The sequence below is a fragment of the Cavia porcellus genome, unplaced genomic scaffold (genome assembly GCF_034190915.1).
Source record: "Cavia porcellus strain 051 isolate PalLab524CR breed Dunkin Hartley unplaced genomic scaffold, mCavPor4.1 scaffold_17, whole genome shotgun sequence".
In the NCBI taxonomy this organism is placed as follows: Eukaryota; Metazoa; Chordata; class Mammalia; order Rodentia; family Caviidae; genus Cavia; species Cavia porcellus.
In genome coordinates this window covers 15760151-15772040 of record NW_026947500.1, presented here as the reverse complement: position 1 = coordinate 15772040, position 11890 = coordinate 15760151, and the positions used below count along the sequence as shown (strand labels likewise).

Sequence of the window (11890 nt, the reverse complement as noted above, 5' to 3'; positions counted from 1 at the left end):
GTGGGAACCATCCGATCCCTTGCCTCGTGTTTATCTGATATTTTCCTGATTAAGTTAGATGTCCAGGCAGAGATGAGACCCATTTTACTGATTTTCTTTTCTTTCACTCCTGGCATGGCTCTGCTACTGTTTGTGCCTTTATCTAACTGCATTCATTTTGTTTATTTGAGAATATTTCATTTAATTCTTCTTGCCACATTGTCTTTATGACTGCCCTGCCCTGTGGCTGTGTCTAGCTCTTTCTACCTCTCTTCTCTCGCTGTCTCCCTAGCTCTGTTTCTCTGTCTCTTTCTTTCCTCATCCCCCTCCCTCGGTCATCAGGGCAGGACTTAGAACGCGACACTCCTCTCTCGGGCCCCAGGCCTCTTTCATTCCCTACTTAAGCCTGCATTATTCCAGTCCGAGTCAGCCACACACCTGGTAGCATGTTCTGCAGTTAGATCCACCTTCTCAGAGGGGCAGAAGACAGCAGTCCTGGGGCACAGCCACTCCAGGGCTGCGCCAAGCAGATGACATCAACACCACTACCCAGTCCAGGCCCCCTAGCCCACCCTGCTCTCCTTCTTGGGGTGTGCTGCTCAGCATGCAAATTCCCAGCCCCAGCCCTGACCAGGAGCCTCGAAAGCACCTAAAAGTTTGCACATGCAGAGCTCGGTGGTGAGAGGATGATGCTCTCAAGGTCAGGGTGCCCACAGCACACGGGAAACACCTAGAGCCATCAGCCTGGCCTCAGTCAACTCCATGACCTACTAGGCAGTCACCACAGCCAGTGCTGACAGGTGACCTTTGCTTGGACACAGTGTGACAGGCTGCACGCCTTGGTGCACAGGGAGACTGAAAACTTTGAGTCAGGATGAGCCCAGAGTGCTGACCTGGGCTCATCCAGTGCCTGGCAGGTACCCCGCTGCAGAACATCACCATCCCATTGCTGGTGGGAGAGCTGGCAGGGCTTACTGGTATATTTTGCTTATTTTCATTTTCAGCCAGTCTGCAAGGATTCAATACCACGTGTGAATCTGTTAAGCTGAAATGGAGACTCTGGAACCGCTGACATTCTTTTTCTCAAAAAGTAGAACAAATAGAAAACCAGTAATGACAAGATGACAAGACAGACATGTTTTCTTCTCTGCAAAGAAGGACAATTTGGGTCTTGCTGTACTTTAGATGAGCTATCTGGGCTGACTGGCCTCAGAGGGCCCTTGCTGCAGGGCTGCAGGATGAGCTTCCGGGCGGCAAGGGCCCACTGGACACCCAGCAATCCTAACTCACCGGAGTGGGGGTGCCTCCAGTGGACTCGCTTCTCTGCAAGCAGCTTCTCCACTCCCCTCAACCTGCCTGGGCACCTTCCGCTACCCTCAGCTCTGTGCCCCTCCATACCAATACCACCACATCCAGTTGATTCTTCCTGTCCTGAATTCCATCAGACTCCCACAGGCGGACCTGAGGGCCCCTGCCAAAGTCAGGGTCTGCCCCACACTTGGCTGGCCAAGCAGTGGGCCATGCGCAAAGGAGGGACATGGAGAAGGGCTCCCCACTTCCCACTCAGACTCGCTCACTGTCTCTTCTGACAGTGACATTCAGAACCAGCTTTGTGACTCCAGGGCCCTGAGTTATAAACTTAACCACAAGCAGGTCTGAGAGCGCTATGAGCCTGCAGATGGCTTCCAGCACATTGCACAGTGTCGAGAATGTACTAGAAAAGGATGTTCAGTGTATTCTGCAAGTGGGATGGAGACCACGAGATGGCAGGAGGGGAAGGGAAGAGAGAAGAGGATTGAAAAGAATTAGGCTGTATTATGTAGGTGTACCAACTCCTCGCACTGAATGGAATCACTGTGTGCTGCAAACATGGTCTATATACATATATACAGAGATAGAGAGTTGTGAGACACTGCAGGAACCCCAGGAATTCTGCTTTGAATCACCACAATTGCTAGATCCATGTTTCTCCAACCTTGAGAAATTTCTTTCTCTCATACTATTAAGTACCCAACTGGACACAATCACAAGCCAAAGCCAGGCAGAAGAAGCCACCAAGGGCAGGAGCAATTACTTGGGCTCCACGCTACTCTTGAGTTTGGAGATGGCAGACAGGCGAGAGTCTCGGAAATACTTCCCTGGAAGAGATATGCCACCCAGGTGACGTGTCTCTCTTGAGAGACAGTGTTACAAACCCTCCACTCACAGCGTCCACAACAACCAGACTGGAGTTGGAATCAGCCGGTGTCCTCCAGCTGGGGCGAGAGGACAGTGACTCTGTGTGTCAGGCCTGCGTTGGCCTGGTTCTGATCACACTTCTGTTTTCACGTGTGAACCGCTGGGCTATTCCTCAGAAGGCAATGTCTCCAACACAGGTGAGGCTGCCAGGGCTCCAGCTGTCTGGGCAGGGCACCTGCTCTGGTTGGATCTGAGGGTCCCTCGAGGTCCACATGTTAAGGGCTTGGCCCCCAGGTAAGGCTGTTGGGTTGAGGTCTCAGGGAGTTGTGTGGGGGGGTACCAGGGTACATCTCTAAGGGCACTGCGGTGCTGTGGTCTCTTCCTCTCGCTCTCCTGCACGCAGCCAACTAATGCATGACCTGCCTCCACCGCAGGCTTCTGTCCTGACGGACTGGCAGAGGCCCAAAACCTGCGAGGACTATCAGTCCTGGACTGAAACACACAGAAGTGTGAGCCAGAACAAAGCCTTCTTCTGGTTAAATGGATTTATCACAGCTACTTTTCACAGCATAGGAAGCTGAGTAGCACAAGGCTGGGCCACTGAGTAGGTGAAGAGCAGAGGTAGAAGCTCCGCGGGGATGGGGCAGGGCTTGCTTCAAACGCTACAACCTGAGCACCACGCCAAACCGGCTTTCACTTTCCCCACATGAAGCTCAGGCATGGATTAGAGAGACTTCAGAGGAAAGAAACCAGATTGGTTTCCCTCACTCTAAAGTTCAAATCTAATTCATCAAAGGAAGGAAATGATCTGCAAGTTTTCGTTTTTCACCTGCTGCCAGACTTAAATTTCAGTTTTGAGTCTTTAAAAACTTCACAAAAATCCCTTGTGCTTTATCAGTCACTTTTAACCACCTAATTGAATGGAATGAGTAGACATATTGCCAAAGAACATCAGCAAGTTGTCACAAATCAAACCCACAGATTGCAGATCTCGAGTGTTCCCACACTTGAGTCATCAGAAAGACAGAAGATGATGGTGGGTTCGCTGTGTGCCTGAGGTCCCCCCGTGCAGGGAGTGTGTAGCGCTGGGTCCTTTCCCCGCAGCAGAAGGAGAAGCATGTGAGTTGCCCCCTGGCATTTCCAGGCTGTCACTGTGTGAAGGTTATCTGAAGGGGTGTCTGATGTCAATGCCACGAACGCATCTGTGTTCCAGTTTCTTGTTGGTATGGACAGCTGTCCTTCATGTCTAACCCTGCCAATTCAAATTCGCACACATCTAAGCTCCAGACTGCACATGTAGGGAATTTATTCAGCCTCTCTCAGCCTCTCTTTTCCCATCTGTGTGACTCAACCTGCCATCACTGTAACAAAAAAAACCCAAGATAACTCGTTTATAGAGAGGAAAGGTTTGCTCTGGCTCGTAATTTTGGAGGTCCAGTCTAGGGTCTATTGGCTGTGTTGTGCTGGGTCTGCGTGAGACAGCCACTTACAGTCCAAATTGCCCATCTCATGGCCAGGAAGCAAAGAAAGGAGGCGGTAGGGGCTGGGGTTCTGCACTCTCCCTTAGGAGCAAAGCTCCAATGACCCGGAAGCCTCCCATCAGGCCTTGCTCTTGAGGGTTCCTTCACCGCCCATGAGTGTCATCCAGGGACCAGCCCTTTACCATGTGAGCCTGGGAGGTCCACAGGACCCAAGCCACGCACCACCTCCACCCGAGGAACAGTGACAACGGCATCCACTTGGGAATGTCAAGGGCAATGTCTCTGCCTGCTATTTCTCAGCAAAGCTCTCACTTGGGTGAGCAGCAGACAGTCAGCTGTCTAGGGAACTCTGGATGTCCTCAGTGATGCAGAGAAATAAGCTCCAGCAGGTAGAACTGAGGCCAGGAGTGGACAGGATCAAGAGAGGGGTTGAGAAGGGACTGAGAATGGACTATCTATGAACTGTGGTAGACTGAAAGAGTAGATTCCCACAGAAGGGACGGTTACCTCTTCGTGGAAGTATTAATGTCAGGGGTGGAAACATGTAACGTGTGGAGGATGCATAGAGAGGGAGTTCTTAGATCAGAGAAACAGAAGAGGTGAATGATTTTCTGAGTGGTATTGAAAGTAGCACAAACCCCCCAAGCTATGCTCTACCATGTTGTCATGATGATTCCCCTGGAGAATCTCACCAACCCATCCACCATCTTCTCATTTGCCCATTGACCCCTTTGGCAGCCTCTGTCGACCAATCCCACGACGGACAGCAGGGCCCTTTCCTTACCAGCACCCAGCCCATGGTGAGCCCTGAGAAGCTAAAAGAATGAGGAGCGAGCAATGTCAGGTTTTGATTCTGAGTCACCATGGCATCAGGCTTTACCCTGCACAAAGATGTTCTTGAGCACAACTGGGAAGAAAAGGACATGAGCAGGAAAAAAGATGTAGAACTTTTTGTTCACAGATGACATGACACTGCAAATGGAAAGTTCTAAGTGATACACAAAATAATCTGTTAGAGCCTCGCACAGAAACCCACTGGACCTGCCTTCCAACAATGCTTGAGGGAGTTCTTCAAGCTGAGACAAAGTGAGTGCATAAAACTCACTGATGAAAGTAAACGTGCAGAAAAACAACAAAATGGAATAAGGTGTATACACCCTTTTAACTACAATGTAAAATTTAAAAACAAAAATGTATTAGAATAGCTATGAGTTCTTATTATAGATACGCAGCATAACAGATTTAATTGTGATGAGAGCGTGAAGGGGGAAGGGTAAAGGTGGGGAGTCTTTGTGTATTATTGAAATAAAGTTGTTATTAACTTAAACAGACTGCACTGAGAGTAACACGTTCTACGTAAACTGCACAGTGTCGCAGAGAAAACCCAACAGTAGATACACAAAGGAGAGGAATGAAACCAAAGCATCCCTGCAAAAACTTAGTAAGTCACAAAGGAAGACAGTAAAAGAGGAAGGGAAACAAAAGAACCACAAACTAAACAGAAACAATACAAAGGCAACAGTTGCCTTCCTACTTACCAATAATTCCATTAAACTTAAATGGATTAAACTCTCCAAACAAAAGACACAATAATAATGAATTTTTTAAAAATCCAACTATACTCATCTTAAAGAAACTGATGTATGATATAGGATTTAAAGACATACACAGGCTGAAAGTGAGGGGATGGAAGGAGATATTCTGGGAAAATAGAAATTAAAAAGGAGTGAGAATGACTGTACTTAGAATGTCACAACAGACAAACAAGGTACTTACTCGAAGAAGAAAAGGTTTATTCATCAGGTAGGTACAAGAGGTGTAAATATGTATGCAAACATCAGAACGCCTGAATCTATGAAACAAATGTTAGCAGATCTGGAGAGAAAACCGACAATACTATACAACCAGGAAGCTCTGAGACCCCATTTTCAGTAATGAACAGAACGCCCACGGGCAAAATCAGTCAGGAAGCAGCAGGCCAAACACACGGGTGTGGAATATTTTATCCCACAGCAGCAGAATGTGCACTCTTTTCCAACTCTAATGGGGCAGTTTCCAGGAGAGAGCACATTAGGTGACAAAAAGGCTTTAACAAACTTAAGAAGATTGAATTATATCAAGTGTCTTTTCAGTCCACAATAAAATGAAATGTTATTGTCTTTTTTATTTTCCTTCTTTCTTGCTTGCTTTTTTTTTTTGAGACAGGATCTTGCTGTGCAATTCAGCTGGACTTGAGCTCACTTTGCAGCCCAGGCTGGTCTTGAACTTGCAATGATCCTCCTGCCTCAGCCTCCTGAGTGCTCGGATTACAGATGTGTGCTACATGTCCAGAAAAATGAAATTAATAACAAGAAAAACCAGAAAACTCATAAATATGTGAATAAAACAACTCTTGCATAAGCATCAAGTCAAAAAATAAGGAAAAATTTAAAAATATCTCAAGACAATTTAAATTAAAAATACAACATATGAAAACTTTTGGGATTAAGAAAAACAGTTCCAAGAGGAAAGTTTTTGTAAACAAATGCCTACATTAAAGAGGAAGGAAGATGTCAAATCAGCAATCTAAATTTTGCTCCCACAGGATTAGAAAAAGAAGAAAATTTAAGTCTATACTGAGCAGGAGACAAATAACAAGTATTAGAACAGAAATAAAAGAAGAAACAGAACAGTCATTGAGGAAATGCCACCAGAAACCTCACAGGTCACGGGTCACAGCTCATGCCTATTTTGATGACTGGTAGCCACTATTATAAAAAAAAAGACAGAAGATAATCAGTGAGAATGTGGAGAAGCTGAAGTATTTGCATGGTGTTGGTAGGATCATAAACTGGGGCTGCCACTATGGAAAGCAGCATGGAGCTTCTAAAAAAGCCAAAAGTGTCATTCCCATGATTCACTATGGTGTGTTGCCACAGACGCTGAAGTCAGAATCTCAGAATGTGTCCACACCCCGAAGTGAATTGGGGTGTTACTCACAATCGCCAAACTCCAGAAGCAACTAAATGTCCACAAACAGGTGAATATTTAAATGCAGTCCACATATTCCATGAAGCATTACTCCGTGGTTAAAGAGGGGTCGAGCCATTTGTGATGACATGGACGGACATGGAGACAGTATTATGCTAGCCGAGACAGGCCAGATACTGAAGGACATGTGCACAGCTCCACTTGGCTGAATTACCCGGAATCCTCAGACCCGTAAGAGAAGAGAGCTGCGGTGGCCAGGAGATAGGGGTGGGCCTAAGGAAAGGGTTGCAGTAAACGTTATACTTTTGTAAGACACAAACTTTTATAAACCTGCTGCGCAACATCATGAGTAGAAAGGAAACACAAGGTAACAAACTTCACGAGACTCCTGGATCACCTGCCTGACCTGCCAGGTTCACAGCACTTGGTCCAGAGCCCCTTTTCCTCTCTAAGAAACAGTTCCGCGCAGACACAGAAGCCCCGCACGCACCTCCCCAGGCACATCCCACTGCCCACCCAAGTGGCTGCCTTCCCAGCACCGGAGCTTGTAATCACACACACGTTTTCTGTTTACATTGCCTCTCATGTGTCCATAAACATTACAATAGCACAGTGCTTGCCTCATCAAACTGTTTAGAAATGTAATTGTGTTGTATAGGTCCTTCTATAAATTGCTTTAGTTCATATTTTTTGAAACGTGTCAGATCTCAATACCACTATTAATCATTTGTGTCTCCTCTTCATTCCTCAGTTGAGTAGAGAACCTGTGCACGTTAAACGGATGTTAGTACAACGTGCATCCCTCGTGCTGGTCCCTTCCCTGTACGTGCACGCGTCTTCCCAGGAACACACCAGTTCTCGGCTCTTGGACATCGTCTGTGTGAGTTGCTCTGTCCAGAGCGCCGCTTAGCAACCGGCAGGTCACAGGACGCACAGTGGCAGCCGCATCCTGCTGGACTGCCTCTCACGCCTGCCTGACTTACACTCTTGCCATCCGACCCAGAAGGTCCCTAACCACCTGCCTTCCCATCCGCTTGGCGCAGTGTTGCTAGCTTGGACTTGTTTTCAGCCTGCTTGTTATTTGAACCTTCATCTCTGTGGCTGCTGTGAGACTGAATGTATTCTCACACGCCGTGGTTTTTGGGTTCTGTCTGATGCAAACTGCCTTATATGCTGTGCTTTTGTCCCTCGGTCTAGATGCACTGTCCTCTTGTTTTACCAAAGGAATCCTTCATATCATCTTGCTGCTAATCCTCATTCAGTTGTGTGTTTGCAAATATGTTACCTCCTAGACTGTAACTTACCTGTTTACTTTTTAATGTTGTTTTAATGCTTCTTTTGTTACCGGGTGCTCTATCTGAGCTACATCACCAGCCCTTTTATTATCATTATCATTATGATGATGAAGATGATGTTACTTTGAGACAGAGTCTTATTAAACTACTTGAGCTGGTCTTGCACTCCCACTCCTCCTGCCCCAGCTTCTACAGTGTTAGCATTACAGTCATATGCCTCTATGCCTGGCCTTATTTTTAATAAAACAACCAAACAGACCAAGTTTTGGTTTTAGGCCTTTGCCTTTTTTAAAGGGAAAGAGAAATTTCTGCCAATTTGGGATCATAAACATCTTCTTCTTTCTATACTTCAGATTTTTAAGTCTTGGCTCTCAGGTTTGGGTCTTAGCACCTGGGTGCATGGTGACTCGTGTCTGGTGTGTACAGGGACTGTTTGGGCCTGCGGGTCCTGCACTTCCATCCGTTCTGTCCTGTGGGTTCACACGGCCACCTCAGCCTGCATCAACCCTTGCTCTGTGTCAGTTCTCTGCTCCATTTCTTTGAACTATTTATTTATTACCGTACCATCACAAAAAATCTAAATGCCCCAAAAGCAAATGCTCCCCCAGATCAGTCCTTATTAGTCCCTGCAATTTCTTCATCATGTGAGTTGTTTTATTAACTTCATACATTTCTAAAAATTAATTAATTGCTGGTATTATTTGAAATTTTAATGAATTTTTAGGATAGTTTGGGAAAATTAACTTCTCCATGTGGCTGTGTCTTTTCTTCCATGACTACCTGACCCATCTCCTTAAATCTTCTCTCGTGGACTCCAATAGCGTTTTGACATCTTCTTCATAAAGACTTTGCTTTTGTATGGTGATCTTCACAGTTCCTGGACATCTCTGTCGCCACCATAAAGGCAGTGTATTCTGTACCACATCGATGTTCACATCCTCATTGCCCGCATCCAGCTATACAGCTAACCATGCCCACTGATTCTGATGGCCCGTAGATTCCCTTGAGTTTTCTACGAAAACAATCTCATCATCTACAGATAATTCAGTTTTGTTTCCTCTTTGGAAATTCTTCTACCTCTTAGTTCCTTTTACTATCCCATGACAGTAGCTCAGGTGAAACACTGGAAGGAAGGGCAGTGGCAGACACTCTAGATTTCTTACGTTTGGAGCTCGTCTTTAAACCCAGGGGAGGAGGCTGTCCGGGCTGCCCTAAGTTACAGATAGGCATAGACTGTGCTGCGTGCTCTGTGGGTCACTGAAGACAAGGACAACACACTGCAGATTCAAAGCTGCTCAGAGGCATTTCCAGTGTTTTCACCACCAAGAAAAGACAAATGTTTGGCTAAATTAGTATGGTTAGTGTGATGTGGTACCTGAAAATTTTTTATGTTTTCATGTATCAGTTTAAAAAGAGAGAGGCAGAGACTTACCCTAAATTTTTATCACTTAGGCTGCTGGCTGTCAGGCTTTCTTGTAAATGCTTTCTGTCAAGTTAAGAGCTTGTGTTTCCATTTCCAGCTTCCTACGAGTGGGTACCAAGGATGAGTGTAGAATTTTAACCTGTTAACACCATGTGTCGCGCATAGGTTCCAGTTCATCCATTTGATTTGCCATGATCTGTCTCTTTCACACCTTGCGGGATTCTGCCAGTCTGTGGGGGTTTCCGTGTCTGCCTCCAGAAGGAAGGTGACCTTCTCTGCCTCGTGCTGTGCTATCTGACTTCGTGTAAACACGAAGCTTCCTCAGAAAGCGAGTCAGAGTGCAGGCCCCCTTCTGTTGCAGGGGATGTTCTGTGTCAGAGGAGAACCGTCCCGTGAATGTTCAGGAGAATTCTCTTGGAAAGCCATATCTGTTCCTGGCATTTGGTGTAGTACTAAGCACAGTACATTAAAAACAAAAGCAAAACTGCCAGGTCCACTTCTTAAATGGCTAGAGTTTTCCTTGGAGTCTTTCTGATTTTCAGTTTTGCCAGTGTACATTTTGGCAGATAATTCTCCATCTCTCCCTGTTGATACGGCTTTGTCCTTGTCAGTTCTCCTGTGTTTAAGAGCTTTCTGTCCCCAGTCATACACCTATTTGCATTCTCAGGATGACTTCTGTCTTTTCAGTTTTTCTCTCCATATGCTTTGTCTAAGTGTGTCTGTTTTCTTTGTTGTTTTGTAGGAGGAGCTAGATTTCTCAATTCCCTCTATTTCATATTTATATTTACTTTCTATTTTAAACATTTTCTCCCTTATTTCTATTGTCTCCCCACTTCTACGTTCTTAGCTTCTTTTTTTAATCTCTTAATTTTCTGCCTTGCTCGTTAAATGTGAATGTTTGTTCTCCTCTAATATAAATATTTATTCCCCTCCAAATGCTGACCTGGCTGCGCACAGAAGTTTTGGTATGGAGTGTTTTATCACTCAATATGCATATAAACAATTGCCTGCATGTACTCAAGGGGCTGTTTCTCCTTCACCAGGACACAGAACTACTTGATGCTCAAGTGTCTCATATAAAATGTGCAGAGTATGCAAATAACCAATGCACATTCTCCTGCATACTTAAAATCATCCCTAGAGTACTTGCTGTATCATCTGATACTGATTCTGATTTCTGAAAATCAGAAAGACAATACAATGTAAATGTAAAAGCAGGAGTCATGCTGTATTGTTTAGCAAACAGTGACAGGAAAAGAGTCTGTACATGCACAGCACAGATGCGATACTTTCTAAATATTTTCAATTTGCACTTCTTTGAAATCATAGAAGAATCACAGATACAGAGGAGCAACTTAATATGTGTCTGCCTAACAAGAACATTGTCTGCTGTGTAATTCAGGCTGGTCTAGAACTCACCATGTAGCACAAGCTGCCTTGAACTCACGCAGTCCTCCTACCTCAGCCTCCCAAATGCTGGGATTGTACCATGCCCAGAAAACTCAGCTCAAAATACTGTCTGTCTTTTGGAGTTAGGCTATCCATAGTGCTCAGCTGGCCTCAGATCTGCTTTCTGACAGCTCTCTTTCCTCAGGTTCCTGGCTGTGTCTGCCGTGCCCACAAAAGGGAGGAGATTCTGAGTTGCATGTGTATCTACATGGGTGCTTCTTTCAGGTTGCTCTATAGAAATAAATTTTCCCATTGAGTTCTCATTAACAAAACCTTATTAACAAAACAAAATTGCCCCCTTCCCTTCTTACTTCCCAAGTTAGAAGTCTTCCAGGCTGCACCCAAACAGAAGCAGTGGGCTTACGTCAGAGAGTTGATGTCCAAAGCCGTCCTAGAGGGAAGGCGGGCTGGAGAAGTGGAAGGGGAGGTCAAGGGTGGCCCTGTGCTCCTGAGCAGGCACAGCCCCGGGCAGGAAAGAGGCTTTGGGGTGCTGTGCCGGGAGGGTGCTGGGTCAGGCTAAGTAGGCATCCTGCTCCAGCTCAAAGCTATAACCAACTACTCAGCATCCGCAAGGGATCTTTACCCCATGACAAGAAGCCTGCAGTGGATCACCCCGAATTGCGCTTTGACCTAGACGACACAGCAGGGAGGAGACAGCAGACCAGTGAGGAGGGTAGCATGCGCGGACGAGCAAGTCCAGGGAACAGCTGTGAACTGCAACCCTGCAGTAAGCTGACACAGGAGGACGCAGCAGCAGAACCTGCTGCAGCCAGGGGCCCACACAGGCTCCCGAGACCACGCTCCTCAGCCCGCCCCTCCAGAGGCCACGCCCCTCACACCGCCTCCGTGGACTCCTCCAATCTCGCCTGTGGGGGCGGGGCCACGTGCCTGGCTTCAGCCAATGAGGTGCGAGTAGAAATGCCCTTGCGCTAAAAGTTGGGCGGGCTCTCTGCCACGTGGGGGAGGGGGGACTCTGACTCCTGCATTGCAGCATTGAGCCATCTTCAGGCTCATCATCAAATGTGTGAAATACAGCTAACAGCAGCCTGCAAATCTCAGCAGCTCAACACAACAAAGTTTTACTTCGCTTACGCATCCAACCATGCGTGTTTACC

At 46.3% G+C, this 11890-nt stretch overlaps 1 long non-coding RNA gene across 1 annotated transcript; it reads right to left on the bottom strand.

Moving 5' to 3' along the window:
• Positions 1 to 5410: 5410 nt before the first annotated feature.
• LOC134470849 (uncharacterized) lies at positions 5411 to 11132 on the bottom strand. The gene is made up of 2 exons (XR_010040029.1): positions 9336 to 11132; positions 5411 to 6881 (listed from the first exon to the last, which is right to left on the bottom strand). It is a non-coding gene; the product is annotated as an uncharacterized LOC134470849 (long non-coding RNA).
• Between the last annotated feature and the right edge of the window lie 758 nt (positions 11133 to 11890).